Source organism: Mobula hypostoma, chromosome 9 (genome assembly GCF_963921235.1).
Source record: "Mobula hypostoma chromosome 9, sMobHyp1.1, whole genome shotgun sequence".
Lineage (NCBI taxonomy): Eukaryota > Metazoa > Chordata > Chondrichthyes > Myliobatiformes > Myliobatidae > Mobula > Mobula hypostoma.
In genome coordinates, this window is record NC_086105.1 from 46,477,849 (window position 1) to 46,504,915 (window position 27,067).

General features: G+C 42.3%; 1 protein-coding gene across 2 annotated transcripts in view; it reads right to left on the reverse strand.

Moving 5' to 3' along the window:
* Positions 1 to 27,067, reverse strand: part of LOC134351697 (contactin-1-like) — a 752,292-nt gene that overhangs the window by 617,409 nt on the left and 107,816 nt on the right. The window contains exon 1 of one of the 2 annotated variants that reach the window (XM_063058217.1): positions 9,166 to 9,298. The exons of the other annotated variant lie outside the window; for it this stretch is intronic. The gene's annotated coding sequence lies outside the window, so the exon portion shown is untranslated. Of the gene's footprint in view, positions 1 to 9,165; positions 9,299 to 27,067 lie in introns of those variants that run through there. 2 annotated transcript variants of the gene reach the window in all.

Genomic DNA, 27,067 nt, shown 5'->3' on the forward strand with positions numbered 1-27,067 from the left:
GTGTGTTGCTCAAGATTTCCAGTATCTGCAGAACCTTTTCTTTTATAACCTCACTCATCCACTTCCTTTCACCGAGGATCACTTCCTGCCGGATTCAGTCGAAATTATCCCAGTAACACAGCATAATGCGAATAATTGCCTTCGGCCAAGCAGTTGTCATCCAATCTCCATCCATGATTCAATTACAACTGAAGTCATGGATTACGCCACGCGTTTCCCGAACTTCATTCATAGAGGCACATAGCATGGAAACAGGTCCTTTGGCCCAAGTGGTCCATGCCAGTCAACGTTCCCACGTAACCCAGTCACATTTTACTGCATTTACCTCATTTCCCTCTACACTAGGGGTTCCTAAACATTTTTATGCCATGAAACCTACCATTAACCGAAGGGTCTGAGGGCCCCAGGTTGGGAACCCCTGAACTGAACCATTCCTATCCTTTCATGTGTACAGGTACCTTTTAAGCGATCTCATTGTACCCACCTCAACCACTTCCACTGCATAAAGTGACCACCATTCTGGGTGAAAAGATTGCTCCTCAGGTTCTTATTGAATCTCTCCCCTTCACAAATCTATGCCTCACTGCAGTATGACCTCAAACTAGGATTGTGCTACAGGACACGGAAACATTTATCTCCCAATAATGGTGACGCTTACCTCTCTCTCATCAGGCATCTCCTTCAACCGCAGATCATCAAAGGTGCATTGCCACTCACTGGCATGGGTATATTGGACCGAATGGCCAGTTTCTACATTGTGTGATTATGATTCTGTGACACTGTGGTGGCAACAGAAAGAGAAGAAATCAAGCAAGAGTAGGGAGCTTGGTAGGCTTCAGAAGGAGTTTTACCGATACTCGCCAAACCTGGGCTACACCAGGCATCTGTTCGTGGCTTCAAGGCTGCAGGTAACCCTATAACGTCGTTCACAAACAATATTTCATGTCTTTAAGGATCGCGATCATTAGGAGCTTTCCTCTCAGTCACAGCTGCACCAGGATGTCAGTCACTGGATCAGCAGCACCTCGCCAAAGAGTTCTGACAATTCCCGCGCCCCCCCCCCCAAAAAATCTGGCCTGTACTTGTGCACTGCAGGGATCCGCAATCACCCTACAATTTACTGCAAGTACTTTGAGCACTACAGAAGGAAAATGTTGGTTTTGTAACCACTTCGACACGTCCCTCAGTGGAGAAGTGGTGACTTAATCTCTCACTTTGACAAAGTCAAGCAACCCAAGTAGGTCCTGTGGTCACAAGCAATGTGTGACAACTGAGATGGGGCAGCATGATCAGTAACACCAGATGTTTCACTATCAGTATCCAACAGTGAAACAAATTATTGTATTTACTGAAACAGATTTCTTGGGAGTTCACCCAAACATAAAATCCTAACATTATGAGTGGTTTACTGAGGTGAAGGGAGGGATTTCAGATAATTAAGTACACTGCATTTATAAATATGCAAGTTTGGTAGTAATGGTTAATGCAGGTTTAAGAATTGTACAGTGTGCCCAAATGCACTCTGTGTTGCTGTAACATTGATTTGATTGGAGTCTGTTCATCTCTGCTGACAGGAGCCTGTTAATGAAGAATGCCACCCTTCACAGTAAACTTTTAATTTTATTATTGAAATATTCTTGTGGGTACTTTGAATTACTGACTAAGTTCAATCATCTGGCAGTAAGACAAACTGAGACATCATCCTATTTCTGTGCAGTGCTGGGTATAACCCAGGTTATGCATTGTTTTCTGAGAGGGAATGGTGCATCATGCAGTACATGCAGTGTTATTCTGCATCTTAATTATAACTGCATTTCATCTGGCCAGAATCACTACAGAGTACTGGCTCAGAGAACAATTAGAAGCTAGCTTCTGCTTGATGCCAGACATCTTAAGATAAGGGGACACAAAATACTGCAGCTGCCAGGATCTGAAGCAACAAACGATCTGCTAGAAGAACTCAGCAACTCAAGCAGCATCAACTGCGGCAAGGAATTGTCAGATTTTCAGTTCAAAAACCCTATTTCAGGTCCTGATTGGGGTTTCTACCCGAGATGTCAACAATTCCTTTCCCACCACAGACACTGATTGACCTATTCATTTCCTATCAAAGAAAAATAGCTGCTTAAACATCAACTCCAGAAGCCAATTGTGCCCAGCATTTAATTATTACTTCAGATCTCTCACTTTCAGAGATTTGATCTGATTTTTATAAATTTCTTCTCTGAAAAATGCATTTGAAAATGCAGCAGTATCTCTGCAATGAAGTTTTTAAAAAGGGCTCTTGATCTCAAATTTCATTATTGGTGCAGTTTGTGTTGCAAGGATGTCAATGTTAGAATCTATTATGCCCAAAACCTACCCTCTGAGGCACCAGTTTACACATTCTTCATTCCATCTGCAGAATATAGACCTCAGCTGAATCAGAGTTTCACTGTCTCTAGATGCAAATTGGCATTTGTTACCTGGCATGGTATTTCAGAAATGACTGTTTCTAGTCCGATGGCAAGCCTGACCCACAAATAATACCGTAATTCATTAGCAAGCCTACCTCTTGTCAGTGCAGTGCTGCAAGTGAGCACCCCTGTACTAATGAGCAAGGATGTGCTAAGTTGCAATAAATGAACTATTTTTCTAGGCATTAATAGGCTGATGCATAGTTCACTGAAGCTCCCTACAAATACTGCAGCAATAATCAAAACAGCAACAGCCTCGCCAGACTCCAGCATGGAACGCTGCACTTTCACACAGTCAGTGGTGCTGACAGGTTTTAATTAAATGTCTTGTAGCCTTAGCCATTTGGCCAACCAGCAGTGACCTCATCAGCAAATCTTTAAAGGGCCAGACACAACAACACCAGCATTCTTTCATCATGGTTGTCCTAGTGATTCCTGGGAGTAAGGAATAGGCTCCTAGGTTCAGTGAACACCCCAAGGAGGCAACTGCATCTCATTTCCCAAAGGCGGGGAAGAGCATGCGTGAACACTGCAGGGGTATCTACAGGCGACAGGGTGCTTCTTGTCAGTCTCTGCTTGGAGCAATGTGCACCACATAGTAACCAGCTTCACAAAATATATTGTGACTTCACAAGGCTGATCACAGGGCTTCAAGACAACACGACCTTTGTTGCCTCCACCTTTCACCCTGTGTCACTATTTCCACTCTCCCCTTCTCCATCTGGCCATCACACCTCCTCACCTGGATCCATCATGCACCACCCTTCTCCTCATCTGTTATACTGGCCATCTTCCCTCAGTCTTTCAGTCCAAATGAAGGATCATGAACCAAAACACCAACTATCCATTTCCCTCTACAGATACTGCCCGATCCAGAGTTGCTCCAGCATTTTGTTTAGTCTCCCATGTCTCTTTCTTCATCTCTAGCTAGTGTCTTTTTATGCCTCTCCTCAAACCATACAATGCGCCTGTACACACAAACACAACTTTGTCTCCCTCCTCTATCTTTGCCCACATGCTCCTCTCTTACCATTAGTCTATCATTTATTTAATTATTGAGATACACCACAGAACTGGCCCTCTGGCCCTGTGAGCCATGCCACCCAGCAATCCCGATTTAATCTGAGCCTAAGCACAGGACAATTTGCAGTGACCAATTAACCTATGTCTTTGGACTGTAGCAGGAAACCTACCCAGTCAAAGGGAGAATGTACAAACTCCTTATAGGCAGTGGCGGTAATTAAACCGGATCGCCTGTACTGTAAACCCTTGTACTAACCACTACACCATTGTGTTGCCCCATTATTGCACAAGCTCAGTTACTTGCATCCAGTCTCAACAACAGACCTTGCTCCTTGCTTAATTAACTTCTCTCCATCCACATTTATGCCTGTGAGCAGGCCTCACAATTATCAGACATCCACAATTATTCCCACTCAACCACCCGTGATTAACTATTGTTCTCTTTATGACATGGGAAACCATTGAACCCATCAAATGTCTGTAAGCTTTTAGAACAGTCCTATTACCCTGTTTATTTACTCTCACATGCCCAATGACTCCACACTGATACTGCTGGAGATGAGCAACACCTTACATTTCGTCTGGGTAGCCTCCAACCTGATGGCATGAACATCGACTTCTCTAACTTCCGCTAAGGCCCCACCTCCCCCTCGTACCCCATCTGTTACTCATTTTTATGCACACATTCTTTCTCTCACTCTCCTTTTTCTCCCTCTGTCCCTCTGAATATACCTCTTGCCCATCCTCTGGGTCACCCCCCCCCCCGTCTTTCTTCCCGGACCTCCTGTCCCATGATCCTCTCGTATCCCCTTTTGCCTATCACCTGTCCAGCTCTCGGCTCTATCCCTCCCCCTCCTGTCTTCTCCTATAATTTTGCATCTCCCCCTCCCCCTCCAGCTTTCAAATCCCTTACTCACTCTTCCTTCAGTTAGTCCTGACGAAGGGTCTCGGCCTGAAACGTCGACTGCGCCTCTTCCTATAGATGCTGCTTGGCCTGCTGCGTTCACCAGCAACTTTGATGTGTGTTGCTTGAATTTCCAGCATCTGCAGAATTCCTGTTGTTTGGAGATGAGCATGATTGCTAAAGTGTGAGGTTAGGACTGTAGTTGTACTTACTGCAGTACCAAAGGGACTGCATTGAAGGACTGGTTGGAATGTCAGAGGATTGGCTTCAGTTTCAGTGAAGATCTTGAAGCTACAGACAGTACTTCTTGCTCAAGTGAAGCGAAGGCCATTTGCAGCTCATGATCCATTGAGCCAAGAGGAGATTATTGAATGCCCTTCTAACCTCAGCGAGTAGTCCTGGTTCCTTGCTGTTCCTAAATATCCATCAGTGTCTTTGAATCAGAGGTTTTAAGAGGGCCATTGGATGAGCAGTGTTAAGATTTGTAATGAGAAGAGCTGTCCACCCTGATGCTTATTCTCTGAAATTAAGTTGCAAAGCAGCAGAGAAAGGGAAGGGCAACCTGTACAATGAGGAATACCATTCATTTCTTCAAGGCAGTACAATGATGATAAATGGGACTGACTGATAGATTTGTGGTCTGAATTGTGTAGCGCATCTGCACTGAACTTCTATGCTTCAGACCAATGTGGGTGAAAGACAATGAAGGTGAGTTTAGTGTGTTGCACTATTGCTGACATAGAACATGAGCACAGCACAGAAACAGGCCCTTTAGTTCATGGTGTTATGCTGAACTAAACTAGTAATAAAGCACCTAACTAAACTAATCCTTTCTTCATCCATGAAGTCTACACCCATCCTTTCTCTGCACATTCATGCACTTACCTAAGAGTTTCTTAAGTACCTCTGTCGTAGCTGCCTCTGCTACCACTTCTAGCAGCTTATTCAAGGCACCCAGCATTGTGTAGAAAACTTGCTCTGCTTACCTCTTTTGAACTTGCCTCCTTTCACCTTAATACCCTGCACTATTAGATATTTAAACCCTGGAAAAAAAGATATTGGCAGTACCTCTGCTTCTAATAATCACCTGGGCAGGTTTAACATCACTAGACATTAGACACTAGAATACTACAGCACAGTACTAAACCCACACTACCCTGGTACCCCTCTATTCTTCTTTCATCCATGTGCCTGTCCAAGAGGCTCTTAAATACCCCTAATGTGTTAGCCTCCACCACTATCCCTGGCAAGTCATTCCAGGCACCCACAACACTCTGTGTAAAAAACTTATCCCTGATGTCTCCCCTAAACTTCTCTCCCTTAACTTTGTACATATGCCCTCTGGTGTTTGCTATTCGTGCCCTGGGAAACAGGTACTGGCTATCCACCCTATCTATGCCTTCCATAATCTTGTAGACCTCTATCGTCCCCTCTCATTCTTCTACGCTCCAAAGAGAAAAGTCCCAGCTCTGATAACTTTGCCTCATAAGACTTGTTTTCCAATCCAGGCAACATCCTGGTAAATCTCCTCTGCACACTCTCCATAGCTTCCACATCCTTCCTATAATGAGGCGACCAGAACTGAACACAATACTCTAAGTGTGGTCCCACCAGAGATTTGTAGATTTGCAACATGACCTCTCTACTCCTGAACTCAATCCCCCTATTAATGAAGCCTAGCATCCCATAGGCCTTCTTAACTATCCTATCAACCTGTGCAGCGACCTTGAGGGATGTATGGATTAGAACCCCAAGGTCCCTCTGTTTATCCACACTCTTAAGCAACCGACCATTAACCCTGTACTCATCCTTCTGGTTTGTCCTTCCAAAATGCACTACCTCACACTTATCCGGATTGAACTCCATCTGCCACTTTTCTGCCCAACTCTGCATCCTGTCTATATCCTCTTGTAACCTTCAACAACCTACAGCAACATCCACAACCCCTCCAATCTTGGTGTCATCCGCAAACTTACTCACCCATCCTTCCACCTCTTTATCCAGGTCATTTATAAAAATCACAAAGAGCAGGGGTCCCAGGACAGATCCTTGCGGCAGATCTGACCTCCAGGGAGAATACTTTCCTTCCACTATTACCTCTGCTTTCTTCCTGTAAGCCAATTCTTTCTCCAATAACCAAGGTTCCATTGATCCCATGCCTCATGACTTTCTGGATGAGTCTCTTGTGGGTGACCTTGTCAAATGCCTTGCTAAAATCCATGTAGACCACATCTACCGCCCTACCCACATCAATTTCTTTTGTTACCTCTTCAAAAAACTGAATTAGGTTCGTGAGGCACGACCTACCCTTCACAAAGCCATGTTCACTATCCTTGAGTAGACTGTACTTCTCCAAATGTTCGTAGATCCTATCCTTAAGAATCCTCTCCAATAGTTTGCAGACCACTGACTTAAGACTCATTGGTCTATAGTTCCCAGGATTCTCCCTATCAGAGGAAGAAAGTAGGAACAAAAATTGTCAGGGTGCCTACGGATTGAAATAGATTTGAGAAATTGACTGAAAAACCTACTTTATTTGAGAGACAGGTTCAGGAAGCCTGAATTACATATACTGTAAGGTTTGGCCATGGTGAAAAAAAGGAAACCCGTGAAGTAATGAGAGAGTGGGAAGGATCTATCATACCGACAGCAGCACACCATAGCTGTAATTTAATACACACAATGGTTGAGGAAGGTCACAATTAGGATAAAACAATCTCTGAGCAAATTGATTGGTAGAAGGAACAACAGAAGGGGTAAATATGAAAAGGCCATGGTAATAGTTACAGCAGTATTGTGCAATCATCACAGTAGCGATCACCAAACAAGTTCAAAACCCTATGACTTCAGGACAAATGCTATGTAGCGTAAATCCAAGCGTGCCCCCAGAACGTAATGTAGGTTTGGATGATTCAACTAATGAGTATGAGAATAAAGATTCACAACCTTCATTCTTTAACAAGGCAACAGCAAGAGCCTCAGAACTAGCACCCCTCCAAGTTATTTGGAAGACAATAGGAAATAGCACTGGAGTCCAGAATGGAATAACTTTTACAGTAACAGGGAACCATACATTGCTAAATGAATTACATGCTTTCAAGCGCAATAATAACAATCTGTTTTATTGGCTAAATGTTGAAGAATTAACGAAGGTTCATCCGATGACTCTGGATGATATACAGATCCTTTTAACAGCTAAAATATTGAAGCATATCTGGCTTACGTTGTTCAACCATATCTAAAATAAAACCTGGCTTAAAGAGAGAAACAAATCCCTGGAGGACAAACTGGGGGACTTTACTGTGGCAGTTAAAGATGCAATAGGTAAAGGATAGGCAAATTGGATCAAGATTATTTCAATTATGCAAGAGCTAAAGAAGAAATTTGAAGATTATGCCAAGTGAAAATATCAGGTGTATGAGCAACAGTGGTCTAAATAGGCCTAAAAAGGATGATGGCATCTTCTTACAACTTTTGAAAGATGGCATGGGTCCATATCTGCCACAAAAAATAAAAATGAAGCAGAAGTTCCTAACTGGGCTATGAGAACAGAAGCAGAGAGGGGGATAAACAGAACACATGTAACCATAGGGACAGGTATGAGACGGGACAGACAAGGTGTCATGGAATGTTTCAGGTGCAGGATGAAGGAGCATATGGCCTAGGATTGTAAGAATCAGAAAGGAGGCCAAGTTAAGTGCGGCAATTGTGGGAAGACAAGGCATAGTCAGGAGAATTGTTGGTCAAAAGGAGGAAGGAAAGCAGGACGCGGACTGTGGACCCAGCAAGTTGAGGATCACCACTCTGCTTCAAGTAGCAGCATAGCAGGACCAGCCTTTCAGATCTCCAGAGAGGAGTTAAAACAACTCCTGACAAAATGAGCCCTCAGCCCTCGGTGGAAAGGGTGGAGATCCCAGAATGTTTGTCAATGTGCTGCGAGGGGGCCAGCAGTGCACTAAGTTGGTAGACACTAGGGCTTCAATATCAATAACACTTCTCAACTTATCCGTAACAAATAAAACGGCAATAGTCATGGGGGTGATGAGGGGGTGGGCGAGGGAGGATCTATGTTTGCTCAATTAAGTGAATCCATCCCAATGCAGATTGAGGACAAGAGTTATTGAAAAAGCAGGACTGATGGTAACCTCTCCAAAGTACAGTATGGATAGTCTGACAAGAATATTTGAAAGACTCAAGATTTGACAGGGCAAGAAAGTAATATCCAAGGAACGTAAAGAAGCAATTTTTAAACTCCCCACCTGTAACACTGAAGAGAGTCTGTCAGAATTTGGGGTTTCTAAATTAGTTACAAATTTGTGAGAAATTACATTGAGCTCACAGAACCTCTGCAAGCTCTCATAAGCGAGGGGAAGCAGGACTCAGAGCAGGTGGAATGGATGCCAGAGGTACATCAGGTCTTTTCACATCCGAAGTAACCTTACCTCTTCCTAGAGATGCTGCCTGGCCTGCTACGTTCACCAGCAACTTTTATGTGTGTTGCTTATCTGGGTTTGCTGGGTATTAACAGACAATTTTATCATTTTTTGTGATAATTGGGGGGGGGGTGTTTTATACTGCTGTTGTACGTCAATAATATGTTGACAAGTTGTGATCCGTAACATATTATTCCATAACAACCCAATTCTTGTACTCAATACTTTGATTTATGAAGGCCAATGTGCCAAAAGTCTCTTGATGACCTTGTCTACCTGTGGTGCCATTTTCAAGGAATCATGGACTTGTATTCTTAGATCCCTCTGCTTTACAACACTCCTTACTCACCATGTAAGTTCTCCTCTGGTTTGTCCTCCCAAAGTGCAACAATCCACACTTGCTGCATTAAATTCCATCTGCCATTTTTTCAGCCTGTTTTTCCAGCTGCAAAAAATCCAGTTGCAAGCTTTGATACCTTTCCTCTTATGCTCCCAATCTTCGCATCATCCGCAAACGTGCTGGTCCAGGTTACTGCATCTTGCACACACCTCACGGCAAAGTCATTCTCCCAGTGATAGAGAAACTGCCGGTAATGCCCAACAGTAGGTAAGTGAAATAGGAGGTAGTGGTGTTACCTGCTGACAAATTCATACAGATAGTAAGGAATAGTTTTGTTAACCCAACCAACCTGATGGGCAGGATAGATTCCCAATGAATGCACAAAGCTAATGCAAGGGCCTGAGGAGCCAGTTATAGGAGAAACATCGCTGGAAGGGAAAGATGTACTGAGTTTGTTTATAGATGGGTCTAGGAAACATCATGACAGTCCTCCATAAATGGAATGGGGCTGATGTGGATAAAGAAGAGAACCTAATGGTAGGAGGAAAACTCCCAGGTCACAGGTCAGCACGAGTAGCAGAATCAGAAGGGCTAATAGATCTCCTTAAATTAGGTAAGGGACAGAGGGTGAACACTTTCACAGAGTAGGTACGCTTTTGGAGTAGTACCCAATTACATGGCAGCTTGGCAAGGAGAAGGTATAATACCTTGCAAGAGAGCACATACAACATGAAGAAATAGTGAAGGAATTAATGAAAGCTACTGAACTGTGCTGGGAAGAGACAGTCATAATGGTTAAGGTGCAAGGAATGGTAGATACCCCTAAACAGAAGGGAAATGCATCTGCTGAATGGGCGACTAAGGTGATTGTGGAGGAATCCAGTCCAGTTCGAGTAGAGGAAGCGATGGTGAAGAAGGAAGATCTAAAAGCAGTATGAGAAGTGGCATCATCAGAGGAAAAGTGGATTTGGGAAAGACAGGAGCAATGCAAAAGGCAGAAGGGATGTGGTGAGAAAGCAAATGTTTGGTCGCCCCAGAGGGTATGAGTCATACATCGTTAAAATCCTACTATGGCGTGATAAGATGAACCAGCTAGATTGATGCTGGTAGAGGCCCGGGATGGGGAGAGATGAATCCTGCCAACAGTGTACAACATGTACCCACTGTGACCCAGGAAAAACAGTTTAAATCCATCTAGGACATCAGAACAACCTAAAGGCTGGTAGGAGCAACTTCAGGTGAACTTCAAAGGGCTACTACCCCAGTCTAGCAATAAACTGTTGTCTGGTGATGATTGATTGCTTCACCAGGTGGGTGAAAGCACTCTGGTGTTGAGATTGCTCTGCCAAAACAATACATGCTCTGTCTGAGAAGGTAACATGCAGACAAGGAGTACCAGCCAGACTTCATTCTGATCAAGGGACACATTTTACTGGTAAGGTGATCAAGAGGACCTGCAGAAGTTTCACATTCCATACCAACCTCGGAGTTCTGGCATGGTTGAGCAAATTAATCACACCTTAAAGAGGGGCTTAACAAAAGCCCTAATGGAGGCTGGGGAAAGTTGGTCTTACCAGCAGTGCTGATGAAACTACGAACCAGCCCTACTTGCGGGACAAAATGTACTCTTCTGAATTAATGACAGGACAGACTATGAAATTACCAGAGGATGTGATTACAGGAGGACCAGCAAGCTGCAATGGTATGGACTGGATTACCCCTTTTGCACACTGATTGTCTGTCTGTCCTATTGGGGGGGGTGGGGTGTGGATCTTTCGTTTACTGTATTCTATTGTATTTCTTGTATTTAGTGAATGCCTGCAAGAAAATAAGTGTCAGGGTTCTATATGGCGACATACACTGTATGAACTTTGATACTAAATTTACTTGTACTTTGACCTTGAAGCTGCATCCAGAAGAATTTGAATAATTAGATGTGTCACCCTTTTGAGCTCTTGCTCAATAACAAGAAAAACACGGCTTGTAAATTGAGGAAATAACGAAAGGTGACAAGCTGTGGAATATATCAGTGTTATTCGGTTTTACATGGGTGATGTGACAGTGTGTGGTGCTGAGAAATGGACATTTGAAGAAATGCATGACACTGGGTAGATATCAGGTGTGTAATGGATGTGAGCAAGGGGGAATCCAATTTTAATAATGTCAAATCGAGATCTGGGACCAACAAACCATTCACACTTAAGTATAGCAATGAAACTTGCATGGTAACATGACAGGGCTGCTGTCTGGAAATTGACCCCTGTGCAGTACCCCTGTGGGCCACATTCGAGATCCCACTCTGATTCCGGGGTGTGGGGTGTTGAACTTGACACAACGTCACCAACAGGGGGATCATTAAGCATCCCCAGAGGAGTCTGCATGAAGAAGGTAACTGAATGAAGTTTTACTACATAAAATAACAGCTCCCTGTCCATATTGCATCTAAGTAATGAACACTTCTTTAAGTATAAAATGGTGAACAGCATCTATTACTTCATAACATCAGCAAGAGGATATTTCAAGGGACAGTTCCAATGCAATCTGACGTTATAATATGACAGTCAGTGAATTCTCAACCAAATGAAATGATTGTGGACTTGAGCCAAATTAGTGATAAATCAGCTGCAGAAGGGACGCTGGAGCTGGACACGTAGTGACACAGACAAAGGATTACACAAGTATCTAGCCACAGAACACCCAATCCAAGCTTTAATTCTGACTGGGAAAAGATCATCCAAGTTTCAATAAATTCATGAGTTGCATTGCAGTGTGAACCCATTGTTTTAACTGAAAATTGGATTTGGTGTTAGACCTGTAGGTAATAAATTGACTGTTATTTTGAACACCAGGTCCGTGTGGTTTTTCAGTTTGCTCCTACTAAGGGCTTAGAAAATGGTAGACATACAAGTACAGGATGAAGCTTTGCCCTCCACCACTCACCCCAGACTTTTGTCCCAGCACAAGACCTCTGGTGTTTTTAAGAGGGCAATGCTGTAGTTTGATGGTACCCGGACTCAAATCAAGAGCATAACCCTGACATGGGCAGTTCTGAATGCTCCACTTGGGAATCAGTCTAGCTGCATCTCCCAAAACCTTCCAATAGTTAATTCTATGTTTCACAGCTACTCCTGGGTGCCTCTCTCTTTCTTTGTGTCATCAAGTGAAAGTGAGAACATGACAACCTCCAAAGCGCTTGTATTTATGGCTGCTCTCAAGCTTGAATTACCTTGCATTGAATAGGAAAAAGGTCAAGCGAAATTAAGGATAAAAAGTGTTTGTGCCTGTACTGCTCTGTGAAGACAGAGATAATTTGACCCATGCAGTGAGGCTATCAATAGAGCATTCAGCGCAAAGCATAGCTAGAATCATTGCATGATACTTCAAGTCCCTTATATGATACTTTGAGTCCTGAGGAATGTTCTCAGCCTGAAACATCGATTGTTTATTTATTTCCATAGATTCTGCCTGACATCCTGAGTTCCTCCAGCATTTTGCGTGTGTTGCCTTGTATTTAAATATAATAATCCTGAGCAAAAAATAAAAGCATTGTCAGAATAATGTGGAAAAGCAAGAAATGAACAAAATTTTTCCCTATGAGATAGAAGGTCCATTGAGTCTGTATCAGCTCACAGAATAACCTAATTTTCACACATTTCAACTGTAACCCTTTTCTTCCCATATTCCCATCATTTCCTACCAGTCACCGACTCACCCGAGGGAACTTACAGGGGCTAATTAACTAACAGTGACTGGAGCTCTAAGACAGCAACTCTTCTTTATGTTTCCATTGATATTGGCTTGTGTCCTGTTGACTACACTCTCATTTAGATATTGTGATCAGTATTTCCTGGAAGTAGACTCAAATGATACCAGCTCCATTTATCCTGGATTACTGTGCAGAGCCATGTTTGTTAAGTGATGCAGGAATATTTAGGGGCCAAATTGAGGGGTACTTATGATCTGGACAGGAGATTGTTGGAAGCTCATTGAGTCACAGGACAGAGAGAGGGGAAGACTATTAGGCAATTGGTAAAGTGGTTTATTCTTGTCACATGCACCAACATACAGTAAAGAACTGTTTTGCATGTGATCTACATAGATAATTTCACCCCATCAGTGCATTGAAGAAATAAGAAAGGAAAGTTAATAACAGAATGTAGAATAAATTGTGATAGTTATAGAGTAAGGGCAGACAATAAGAACCAAGGCTTTAAGAAGGGAAACTGTGAGGTCAAGATTTTATTGTGTCGTTTAGGGGGTCTGTTCACACTGACTAGATGTGATGAATGGAATGCCACCAGGTTTGTGTTGAATTTCAAATATTCACATTGTGTATATGTGATTAGGACAGGGCTTTCCAACCTTTATTACCCCATTAACCAAGGGGTCCGAGGGCACCAATTTGGGAACTCCGGGGTTAGGATGATAAACAAAAAGCTACCTATTCATTGCTGATAATGACACAATGTTTGGGGTTGAAAAGAGTGTGGATGGAAGCTTTGAATTACAGAGTCATTAAGAGATTGAGCAAATGGCAAAAATGATTTTGATTGAATGCAAATGACAAAGTAGGGTACTTGCTAAAATGGTACAAATTTAGAATTCGAGGAACTCAAAGAGATTGGGGTTGGGATGGGGGAGTAGTGGTATTAGGACCTTGATCATAAAATGTTAAGGATGGGTATGAACATACAAGATTTTGTAGATGCTGGAAATCCAGAGAAACCCTCACATTCACATAGTATCACTCTGGCTTCCCTCTCACTCCTTTCCTTCTCCACACCTAACTATCACCTCTCTCTGGTACCCCTCCTCCTTCCTTTTTACCCATGTCCACTCTCCTCTCCTATCAGATTCCTTTTTCTACAGCCCTTTACATCTTCCACCTATCACCTCTCAGATTCTCACTTCATTCCCCCCTTCCCCCTACCTATCTTCCCCTTCATCTGGCCTCACCTATCACCTTCCAGCTTGGAATCCTCCTCTTGCCCCCCCCCCCACCTTCTTATTCTAGTTTCTTCCCCCTACCTTTCCAATGCTGATGAAGGGTCTCAGTCCGAAACATTGACTTTTTATTCCTCTCCATAGATGCTGCCTGACCTGCTGAGTTCCACCAGTATTTTGTGTGCTTTACGAAGGACAGATATAGAAAGGATTCAAAAGATGAATGTATAGGTTGACAGCCTTTACAAGTAAAACATTGGAATACAAATCTGTCCAACCATTGCACTTGACAGCAAGAGAAATAACTACAGTTGCATTTGGTGCAATAGCTGTGCCACTGAGATAAGGGATGGTGCAATCTGGCCAGGGCCCTTCCCATTTCCATGAAGTGGTTGACATCAGATATATAAAGACATTAGGGAAGACAGCGCCATCACAAGGCAGGAGTGAAGTGCTGCAGTAATTTGTCAGTGTCCAGGTCAAATTTTGCCAGCTTCTGCAGATGTGCCCGATAAACAATGTTCCCTCTAATTTGTAATGACTAGTGTGCGCAAAAATCTTGTGCAGTGCAGCATTTGCCAAGTAACAACACACTGAATTTTAAATATAAAGGTATTCATCTTAACAGCTAGCAAACCACTATCAATAAGAACTTTGATCTCCTCTGGGTAGCTCTTGTTTATCAGCCCTCTCACAAAACCTACATAGCAGGCCTGTAGCGGGTAATGAAGGATTTTCTCACTGGAGCTTTTATACACCATCCATATGTGATTTGCTTGCTAAATGACACATTAAAAAGTCAAATTTCCAAATATCCCTCCACTTCTTCCCACTCGCAAGTTTTCTAGCAACTTTTGCAACACAACAATACATGCAAGTAACACCATTTTCTGTATTGTACATAAATATTTCTCGTAGTTGCACATTCCTGACCTCATGAGCTTTTGGTGGAGCAGTTTCTACTGTTACATAATCCATTCCACTTTAAATGAACCAGCAGTTCTTTTGTCCTTCACGCCCTTTGCTTCTTTGGAATTTGACATAGTGAATCGATAATCTCTTCAATAAAAACAAAATAATAAGCCAATTCTAAAATCTGCAGACAAATCATCGTGAAGTCCACGTTGTCAACATGGTCTGCATCAGAAAATGGAAAAGGAAATGTGATTGTGTATGATCGTGAAATATACTTAACATGCCAATGAGGTAGAGGGTGACAACCTTTTGTGTACACTTTAAATTCCTTAGTGCGCTGCTAGCAAAAGATGCATCCGCGAGCACACGTGCATGCCTTGGAGGGAGCATTGCTTACAAACTAATGATAACAGCTGAAGTGCCCGATCTGTTCCTGTGCTGTACTGTTCCATGTTGTATATTCTATGAAACTGAACATAATGCCTCACACAAAGGCAAAGCGTGTCAATCATAAAAATTGCTTTTATTTAAGACAGAAGTGGATGAAGTGCAGGAAAGTGTCAATCAATACTGCATAGCTTCAGGTACAGGACTGCTGGAGATGAGCCAACAGCAAACTACTTCAACCTCCCTGTGAACTTCGATAACATTAACACTCCCAGGAAATTTATTTCTTTCGGCATCCTAGAGGATGAAAGAAATTTCTAATTACTATATATTGCCCCAGGGCTTTTTCAACACAGAGAACAGATTATCAATTTCATCATACACTCTCCTCTGCAATAATCAGAGCACCGTAGTTATTCCAGGTGAAGAAGGAATCACTGGAATTATAAGAAAATTGGAAATATTTGTAAGATGGTAATGTTATGTGTCATATCAATTCAAGAGGGATGATGGAAAATAGGCCCATAATGGCAATGGCTTAATGGTCATTAAGAGCAGGAAAGTGTTTAGATTATAGGATATAGATGGCTAGAGCAAAGATAAACAAATGGAAGTTAGCATAAGCTTAAGTACATGGCAATTGAACTTGGCATAAGTTGAGCCATAACAGGGGAGCAGAGCAATCATTTGCAGGGAGAATGAGGGAAACTGCTGTCTGCCAGTAAAATGGCAGCACATTTGAATGCAGCAGCTTCTATAGGGTCAACCAAAGGTCTTATTGTCCTTTTTAATCATTTTTTTTTACAATCCCAAGACCCTACTGGACATTAAGAACTTAAAGCACTGCAGGTCTATCTCATCGGTGAATTGCTCGTTAATGAAGAAACTGAAGGAGCTAGACTTGGTGCGGATCGTGCTGCTGCCTACATCAGAGAAGCACTGGAGGTGTCAGCGCACGAAGGCGGAATGTGGTCTCACAGCGAGAGATCATCTCAGTCGCTTTTCTTGTGAATGCAGGATCCTGCTGGACATCGTTAATGTGGAATGCTGCAAGTCCAATTCACAGATATATTGGCGGAAGGCAGGGGAGCTGCATGGCCTCAGCAGTAGTGAGAACTAGGCCTCAAGCTGCGGTCTCGCCTGTTACAGCTACCAAGGAGAGAGGCGTCAGAGTCGGTGTGCTCTACCGGGGGTGGTGTGGTGCAGTGTCCAAGCTGGAGTCGGTGCTGCCCCTCTCTGCTCGCTCAGCAGAAAAACTGTTTCGTGGTCGACTGCAGATTTCTGCAATGTTCATGGACTCGGAGTTTTGGACAATTTTTTTGTGTAACTGTATTTTACTGATATCTTACATCTGCTTGTTGTCTTATATGTGCCTTGAGCTGTGTGTGAATGTTGATACTGTGTTTTGCACCCTGACCCCGGAGTAACACTTTTTCCTTTAGCTGTATTCATGGGTATTCATGTAGGGTTGAATGACAATTAAACTTGAACTTGAACTTGGCAAAGGAAACAAAGACCCATTTGTCAGGCAGTTGGAAGCAAACACTGCAGCAATTAAATGAAGATCAAATACTACAAAGAGAAGTGGGTTATTAATGAAATTATGATTATCTTCTTGTAAGTATTGTCACACAGATACTATAAATTGCTGGAAGTATGCTGGATCAGTGAAGCATCTTTGAGCTCTCACTCAAGTTCTCCACAGGGCTTAAATCAATCTTTTTTCGAGAAACTCATCACTGCTGAATGAGAGATTTTCTTTCATACTGTCCTGATCTGAACCATAATTAAGGAGGTGACTGAACCCCACGAGAAAGCCACTTTCAGGGTACAGGTTCAACACACAAATTTCTCCAAGAACAGAAAGAACTGTTCCCATTAAAATGACTTGTTAACACAAAATAATCTGCAGATGCTGTGATCAAAGCAACACTTTCAGTACGCTGGATGAACTGCCCACCACAACAGACAGGATCTCCCGGTAGCCACCCACTTTAACTCTGCTTCCCATTCCCATTCAGATATGTCCATACATGGCCTCCTCTACTGCCATGATGAGACTAAACTCAGGTTGGAGGAGCAACACCTCATATACCATCTAGGTAGTCTCCAGCCCCTTGGTATGAACATAGAATTCTCCAACTTCCAGTAATTCCCTCCCCCCCACCTTCCTCTATCCCTATTTCACTCTATCCCCTCCCCCAGCTCCCTCATAGTTCCGCCTCCTTCTCCTACTACCCATTGTTTTCAGGGCTATGATGTCAATGCTTCCCCTCCCCCACCCCTCTGTCTTTCAAATTACTGGTCTTTCAACTGAAGCTACAAGCATTCTTCAAATCCTTCCCCATCTTTCATTCTTTAGTCCTGATGAAGGGTTCTGGCCTGAAATATCAACTCATCGTTTCTAACTGATGCTGCCCGACCTGCTGAGTTCATCCAGCGTACTGAAAGTGTTGAAATGACTTGTTGTGGTGGCTCATTCATTTGGGAAACAGACCCAGTGGAAATGTACAGTTGGTCCCAATATTGCTCTCATTCCCAACAAATCCTCTCAACAGCAAAATTAACTGTGTCTTGTCTGCTCAGTTAATAATGATCTTTCAATATCTTCCCCACCTATCCCTCTACTTTCTAGTGCCATTATGGCCAACAACGACAAGCTGTTCAATTGGATAGCGGGTTGTCATGGAATTTTTACCTCCTAATTTCTTTACCAAAATCCTGACAAGGCTCTTCTCCTGGAGTCTTCCACCAATTAAGTTTTTCTTTGTGTCATGCTTTTGTCAATAAAGGGTTTACTGAGCTGAAATTGAACCAATTACAGACAAATTTTCATTGCTATTAGTAAGTGTCTCTTCACAAGAGTGATCAATACATAAAATTAATTTTAAGGCAAGACTGGAAGACAATTGTATTCATCCAACAATGAGAGTATGTGGTGAAAGTGATGTAAGTTAAGGTTGGAGTGTTTTCCCAGCTTCCAATGTCAGGCTGCCTGATCTACAGGTACCAGTTTCACTCTCCTTCCTTTCAAATGGGTTTATGTTTGTTATCTGCTCACCAGTCATTTTTCTTCTAGAATCCATAGAATTTTGGGAGATGGCATTCACAGTCACCTCTTCTCTAATCTTTGAACACAGCTCATTTTGAGGTATACAAAATTATGAGCGGCATAAATGAGCCAATAATGAGACTTGATTGCAGGATGCGCAGGACTGCCAGCTTAATATTCCAGGGTTCTGTTGTTTTAGACATGATAGTGTGGGAAGGATTAAAGGAGGAAGGGTGGCAATACAAGTCAGGGAAAATGTCACGGCAGTGCTCCAAGAGGACGGTCTGGAGAACTCGTCTAGTGAGGCATTATGGGTGGAACTGAGAAATAAAGGTGTGACCATGTTAATGGGACTATAATACAGACCATCCATCAGTCCAAGGGATTTTGAGAAATGAATTTGTAGAGAGATCACAGACTGTTGCAAGAAATGCAGGGTGGTTACTGTAGGTGATTTTACCTTTCCGCATGTTGACAGGGAGTCCCATACTGTAAAAGGACTAGATAGGATAATTTGTCAAATGTGTTCAGGAAAATTTCCGTGCTCAGTACACAGAAGTCCCAACAGAGAGTGTGCAAAACTTGTTCTGCTGTTAGGGAATGAGACAGGGTAGGTGACAGAAGTTTGTGTAGGGCAACACACTTTGCATTTCGTAATCATAATGCCATTAGTTTCAAAGTAAATATGCAAAAAGATAGGTCTGGTCTGCAGGTTGAGATCCTAAATTAGAGAAAGGCCAATTTTGAAGGTATCAGAAATGATCTGGCAAGAGAAGTTTGAGACAGGTTGTTTTCTGGCAAAGGTGTACTTAGTAACTGGGAGACATTCAAAAGTAAAATTTTTGGAGTAAAAAGCTTGGATGCACTTGACAGAATAAAAGATAAGGATAACAGGTGTAGGGGACCTTGTTTTTCAAGAGATGTTGAGGCCCTGGTTAAGAGAATAAAGAAGCAGGTATAAGCAGGTAGGAACAAATGAGGTGCTTGTGGAATATAAGAAATGCAAGAGAACTCTTAAGAAAGAAATCAGGAGGATTAAAACAAGGCATGAAGTTGCCCTAGCAGACAAGGTGAAAGAGAATCCAAAGGGATTATACAGTTATGTTAACAGCAAAAGGATTGTGAGGGACAAAATTAGTCCTCCAAAGGACCAGAATGGTAATCCATGTGTGGAGCCAAAACAGATGGGGGTGATCTTAAATAATTTTTCTACATCTGTCTTTACTCAGGAGACTGACACGGAGTCAAGAGAAGTGAAGCAGAGTGGCATCAATTTCATGGACCCTATATGGAATACAGAGGAGAAGGTACTTGCAGTCCTCAGGCAAGTCATGATGGATAGATCCCCAGGGTCTGGCAAGATGTTCCCTTGGACCCTACGGAAGGCAAGTGCAGAAATTGTCAGGGCCCCTAGCAGAGAAATTAAATCATCCTTAGTGACAGGAGAGGTACCAGAGGATTGGAGGATAGCCAATGTTGCTCCACTATTTAAGCAAGTGTTACAGGGAGTGACTGGGGATGAACCCAAGTGCAGGACACAGACATGGAGATAGGGTTGAGAGGTGTTTGCACAGTCACAAACATGGAACAGATAACTAAGGGAGTCTTGACCCGGAGACGAGGTTTTCGTAGAATATCTAGGGACTAGAGCTGAACTTAGAACTAATAGTCCTAAGTGATCGGGAAACAAGGTTAACACACGGGAACTGACCAACGAAATGGTGACCCATGGTTGTGACGCCAGAGTTCTTATCCTGCAGTCTCTGATGGAAACCAGGTGTGCTGTAATTAAGTGAACTTGCAGCAATTGGGAATCCAACGACTGGAATTAAGGCATAATCAAGGAGATAGGAGCGAGATGGGGGACAGCCAGACGGGACCATGACAGAAAGGCTCTAAACCAGGAAATTATAGGCTGGTGAGTCTGACATCAGTTGTGGGAAAGTTATTGGAGAATGTTCCTAGGGACCGAATATATAAGTATTTGGATAGACATGGACTGATTAAGGATAGACAGCATGGCTTCATGCATGGTAGGTCATATCTAACTAATGTTATAGAGTTTTTTGAGTAAGTTATGAGAAAAGTGGATGAAAGCAAGGCAGTGGATGTTGCGTACATGGACCTTAGCAAGGCATTTAACAAGGTTCCATATGGGAGGTTGGTCAAGAAGGTTCAGTCGTTCGGCATTCGAGATGAAGTAGTAAATTGGATTAAACATTGGCTTTATGGGTGAAACCAGAGAATCATAGTAGATGGTTGCCTCTCTAACTGGAGGCCTGTGACTAGTGGTGTGCTGCAGGGATCAGTGCTGGGTCCTTTGTTGTTTGTCATCTATATCAATGATCTGGATAATAATGTGGTTAACTGGATCAGCAAATTTGTAGATGACACTGAGAGTGGGGGTGTAGTGGACAGTGAAGAAGGCTATCATGGCTTGCAGAGGGATCTGCATCAGCTGGAAAACTGGGCTGAAAAATGGCAGATGGAATTTAATGCAGACAAGTGGGAGGTAGGACCAAAAAGGGGAGGCTTTACACAATGAATGGTAGGGCACTGAGGAGTGTGATAGAACAAAGGGATCTGGGAATGCAGATCCAGAACTCATTGAAGGTGGTGTCACAGGTAGGTAAGGTCATAAAGAAATATTTTGGCACGTTGGCCTTCATAAATCAATGCACTGACTACAGGAGATGCAATGTTACGTTGAAGTTGTACAGGACATTGGTGAGACCTAATTTGGAGTATTGCATGCAGCTTTGATCAGCTTCCTACAGGAAAGATGTAAATAATGTTGAAAGAGTGCAGAGAAAATTTACAAGCATGCTGTCAGATCTGGAGGACCTGATTTATAAGGACAGATTGAATAGGTTAGGACTTTATTCCTTAGAACATAGAAGACGAAGAGGATAATTGATAGAGGTATACAAAATTATGAGAGGTATAGATTGGGTAAATGCAAGCAGGCTTTTTCCACTGAGGCTGGGTGGGACTACAACCAGAGGTCATGCGTTAAGGGTGAAAGGTGAGAAGTTTAAGGGGAAACATGAGGGGAAACTTCTTCACTCACTGGATCGTGAGAGTGTGGAATGAGCAAGCAGCACAAGTAGTCCATGTGAGTTTGATTTCAATATTTAAGTGAAGTTTGGATAGTTACATGTATAGTAGGGCCATGGAAGGCTATAGTCCCCGTGCAGATTGATGGGAGTAGGCAGTTTAAATGGTTCAGCATGGACTAGATGAGCTGAAGCACCTGTTTCTGTGCTGCATTTTTCTAAAATTCTATGTGGTAAATGCTAAGAAGATTCTCCTATAATAGAAGCATCTCCAATCAGATGACAAAAGAATGCAAGCAGTAGGGGTTTCAGAGGGGTTAAAGACCTTTTTCCCCTACAGACTGTGTTTAGAATCTGAGCGTGGAGCATGAGGGTTAGAGAGCTGTAAAGGCAGACAATGCCACAACATTTACCTGTACAAGTACACAAACCAGCAAGGCATGGAAGGCTATGGGCCAAATATGGAAAATGGCATTCGTACATTTTGGCACCTGGTAGTGTGGTATTTGGTATTTGCTGTGTGGCTCTATGTCATCGGGGATTTATAGGTTTTTAATGGTTTCCCTAGTCCTGCTTTTTTTAATAATGTTAATTTCTTTCAGGTCATGTCTCTGGACGCAATGCTCTTCACTATTTCTGGGAGGTTTTGATGAGCCTTCCTTCATGCTAGTTTTCTTGCATCTCCTTTTCTATCTCCTGTATCAGTCAGTACACGACCCATGTTGATTTTTGCTCATTTCTACTTTTGACATATCTGTCTGCTTCCTGTTTCTTATTAGGTTACACTCTCTTTCCTAATCAATGCTGATCCATTTTTGCTGAAGTCTAAAATTTTCTCAGACCTCAAGTTTACTGTTCTCTATAGCAACATTATAAACCAATTTTATTGATTTTTTTTAACTGCCCAATACGCCACTGGCATTTAGGGCAGCAATGAAGGTCCTTTATCTCTGGTGATGTTCAGGGCTTCCTTCGTCATGTAGGTAGCTTCCCCTCGGCCACTGATCTAATATGATCCATAATTTCTCAATAAGCTACTTGTTTTTTTGGGCTTTGATGCTTTAAAAGATTGAGCGAAGACTGTTATTTAAATATTAGACAGTACAGTCATTCCTCCTTTAGCTATCATACCAATTCATGGCATTTGTACTCGGTGGCAACTTTATGAGGTACCTCCTATACCTAATAAAGTGGCCACAGTGTGTACTTGTGGTTTTCTGCTGCTATAGCACATCTACTTTAAAGGTTCGATTGTTGTGCATTTAGAGATGCCCTTCTGCATGCCATTGTCATAACACTTGGCTATTTAAGTTACTGTTGCCTTCTTGTCAGTTTGAGCCAGTCTGGCCATTCTCCTCTGACCAGTCTCGTTAACAAGTTATATTCACCCACAGAAGTGCCGTTCATTGGATGTTTCTTGTTTTTCACACCTTAGACTGTTGTGTGTGAAAATCCCAGGAGATCAGCAGTTTCTGAGACACTCAAGCTAACCCATCTGGCACCAACAATCATTCCATGGTCAAAGTCACTTACATCACATTTCTTCCCCATTCTGATGTTTGGTCTGAACAACAACTGAACCTCTTGACCATGCCTGCATGCTTTCATGATTGGCTGATTGGATATTTGCATTAACTAGCAGGTGTGCATGCATACTTAGTAGAGTAGTCACTGAGTGTATTTTCATCGCATGATCATGGGGGTTTGTTAATGTCGAAACCACTCAGCAGTGTGGATGTGTCAAGGGAAATAAGACGAAATGGGAGAAAAGAATAGGTTATAGCAATACAATGACATGAAGGCATCAGGAGGCTCATATACAGAATAAATACTGGCAAAGTTACTGGTAAAGGCACTGGTTAGACTGTACTATGATGTGCTGTTCTGGTCGCACACTATATGAAGGATATAACTGCACAGGAGATAGGACAGAATATATTCACCAGTTTGCTGCCTGGATTGGTGGGAGAGATTGGATAAACTGAGTTTGTCTTCCCCGGAGTATGATATGGCCAAGAGGGAACCTAATATAAGATTAGGTAAAGGTTCAAGCTGACAGGAATGAATTTTAGAGGATTGAGTGGATTTTTTTTAATATAACAGGATGTTTAATATCTGGAACTTACTGCCAGAGGAAGTGGTGGAATCAGATATATTTTGAAAGCCAGTTAAATTGTTTAGGTATGGAAAAATTCAGATCAAATGGAGGTAAATGGGATAATATAGGTGGACAAAAAGGTTGGCATTGATATGATAGGCTAAAAGGCCTGACTCTGTGCTATTAAGATCCAAGACTCTACAAACCAAATGATGAATTTTTGTACTTGTACTGCATATATTTTTGGAACAAAGGAGGCCATCAGCCCATCGAGTTTATGCCGGCTCCCAGGGAAAAGTCACAAAGTCACAGAACAGAGTGCAAAGTTTGCACTGACAGAGGTCATGATTGAACCCAGGTCACTGGAGCAGGGCAGCAGCAGCACTAAGTGCTGTGCCACCTTGTTGCTCTAACACAAAGTCGTGAAGTAAAGTTTTAACAGATGATCACTGTGGAGTGGCAACTGACTGCCTCAGCATCCTCCATTCAGCAACAGTCATCTCGATAGTTTTTAAAAGAAATACATCAGGAAGGAGATCAAAGGAAAACAAAGCTTCTGCAGATAAAATAGGATGCAGTTGACGTAATTGCCAGGTTGAGTTATGCACCGAATTTACTCACAGCATGAAATGCAATTTTATCTTTTCAGTAGTAACAGACAACTATAGTAACACAAATGCTTAGGCTATTTTTAGAGCTTCAATGTGATCTCAAAAACTAAATTATGTCTTTGGAAAGAGATTAAAATGTAATTGGCTCAGTTTTTGGGCTGTATAATAAAGGAATTATCTGACCTTCACTCTTTCCCACCCAAATACCAGGTGGGGCTGGAAAGAATGACACGGACATGAAGCTGCAGGGAAGTCAGAACTCCGAGCTTGGACAAGCTGGAATTGCAAGTCAATCACAAAATAATGCTCTACAGCATGCTAATATCATCCCTCAAGATGACCATCCCAGATAAAGCATTACCACTTAGAGGTTGGTTTATAGTTGATAAAGGCAGCAATGTATCTGGCAACCACTTTCATTTATTATTAACATAAGAGACTCTGAAAATGCTGGATTTTAATCATTTATTATTGCTTCAAAGCAACTACTTTAAGCCAAAATTCAGAGAATTACACAACAGACTCGTATCAAGAAAACTTGTACTTTAAGAAATTGCAGGGACTGTAGGTGAGTAATTTACCTTCTGTACAACTCTGTCTCTCTCAATGTCAAAGTCAAGTTATTGTCATACGCACACGTTCATGTATGCACATGTGCAATGAAAAACTTATCTGTAGTGCCATTACAGGCAAATAAGCAGCATTCATAAAAATAAACAAAATATGCATAATTTTACAAGAAAGAACATAATATGAAAAAACTCAATTTTGGTGCTAAGTGACACTCTTGCCAAACTGTAATGATCAATGTTGTGCTGGTTGTTTCAAAAACTGAATAGTTGGAGAGAGAGTAGATAGTTCTGAAAATGGAGGTGTGGAGCTTAAGACTTCAAATACTCAATTCTCCTTGAATCAAAGTCTTTAAAATCCAAGATGGCTTGCCTCCATTCCAGTTCTGTCGTTTCTGCTGTGGCTATGACATCAATATAAAACTCACAGGCTCTTCCACAGATGGGACCAGATGCGTGATGGGATGCATCTGGTGAGATGGAGAAATCCCCCCACCATTAATACACAGCTTCTAATGCATTGCCCTGGATGCCATCACAAGTATTCTTTCTCCATTTTGAGTGACCGTGGGCTAGGGATTCCAGGAGTAAAAAGGAATGTTGCAATTTTTCATCATGTCCATGACTTCTTTTTTAAACCTCTGTTCTTTCTAATAATCTCTGTTCCGAGTTCCATTATGGGATGAGCTTTAGGAGTCAAATGACAGGTATGTGAATAGTGTGGCCTGCCCAATGAAACAGTTGAGTGTTATGACAGCCTGGGAGAAGCCAGAATAAAAAGGTAGGGGAGGGAGAGAAGCACAAGTTTACAGGTGATAAGCAAGTCCAATTGTAAGGGGGAAGGAAGATGAAAAGGAATGATGTGAGAAGCTAATAGATAAAATTTCTTGGGCTCACCTACTACCTGCCAGTTTTAGCTCCTCTCATGCTTCCTACCTTTTTATTCTGGTTTTTGCCCTCTTCCTTTCCGATCCTGCTGAAGGGTCTTGACCCAAAAAGTTGACTGCTCATTTCCCTCAGTAAATGCTGCCTCACCTGCCAAGTTCCTCCGGCATTTTGTGTGTGTTGCTCAAGATTTCCAGCTTCTGCTGAATCTCGTTTCCTGGTAGTTATGCAGTTGTACAGAGGTGATACTTGCATTTGGTCATGTTTGGGCAAGATAAGCACATTTAACAACTATACCTTTTCTGTTTTTGCAACATTGCTTTTCATTCTCCTAAACACGAATGGTCCCCCATGTGGTGCAGTGGTCAGTGTGATCATTCAATCTCTCGCACTTAGCAGAAGGAACCCCACAATACTCTTGTAGATTGCTATTACATTATAAGTCTTATCCAAATGAATGGCCAAGACATTTTCAGCCATGGTCATTCATCTGGATAAAACCAACAATGTAGATTTAATAGGCCAAATATTTACTTCTGCTGGAATGTTCTACGATTCAGCCTGATTCAATCCTGGCCTGAACTCACCTCCACCTTCAGTCTACAGATCAGGTCTCCAAATCAACTCTGAACACAGACCATGTAACAACTCAAAGAGAACCACAGTGGAAGTCAAGAGCCACCATCATCAATTCATCCAAAAATCCTGTCTGATAAAATTTCAAAAGAATTGCCCCTGCTACATTTGCCAGAAATAAAATAGTCAGCTTCACTCTTACTACCTGAACGGGGCCTTTCAGCTGAAACCTTTCCTTCAGCAGAACTAAAACTAAAGGCTCAATAAAAGAGAGATCCCACTGCAGTGAAAACCTCCAGCACAATCTTCCCCAATGTAACTCAATGACTCAATGCTAATGGCCACATCATTCAGCTGACCACCATATTTTCCACTGAAAAGTTTCACTGGCAGGAACAATTAAAAGAAGAACTTTGACTACCTTTTTAAGAAACCATATTTAAAACACAATCTTCATTTCAGATATGAACCAACCTGCTCAGTTCCCTCCCACCAATCTAATTTTTGATTATTTTCCCGGTACAACTCCCACAGAATATATTTAGTGAAGGTTTCCAGAATAAATGTGATAGGTCAATTGACATTTATTTACAAAGAATGCAATCTGGAGGTTAGCACATTATTGACATCTTCAGTTCACGCCCCAATACCCTGTCAAGGAAAGAGAGACCAGCATTCATATAGTGTCTTCTAAAATGCTCGGGATATGGTGAAATGGCTAAGTGCACCAAGAGCGGTAAGCGTAAAGGAGTTGGGTGCTTACTGTTCTGGCTAACAACGGATGGTGCAATCCGGGGTATATTACGATCGAGGAATGT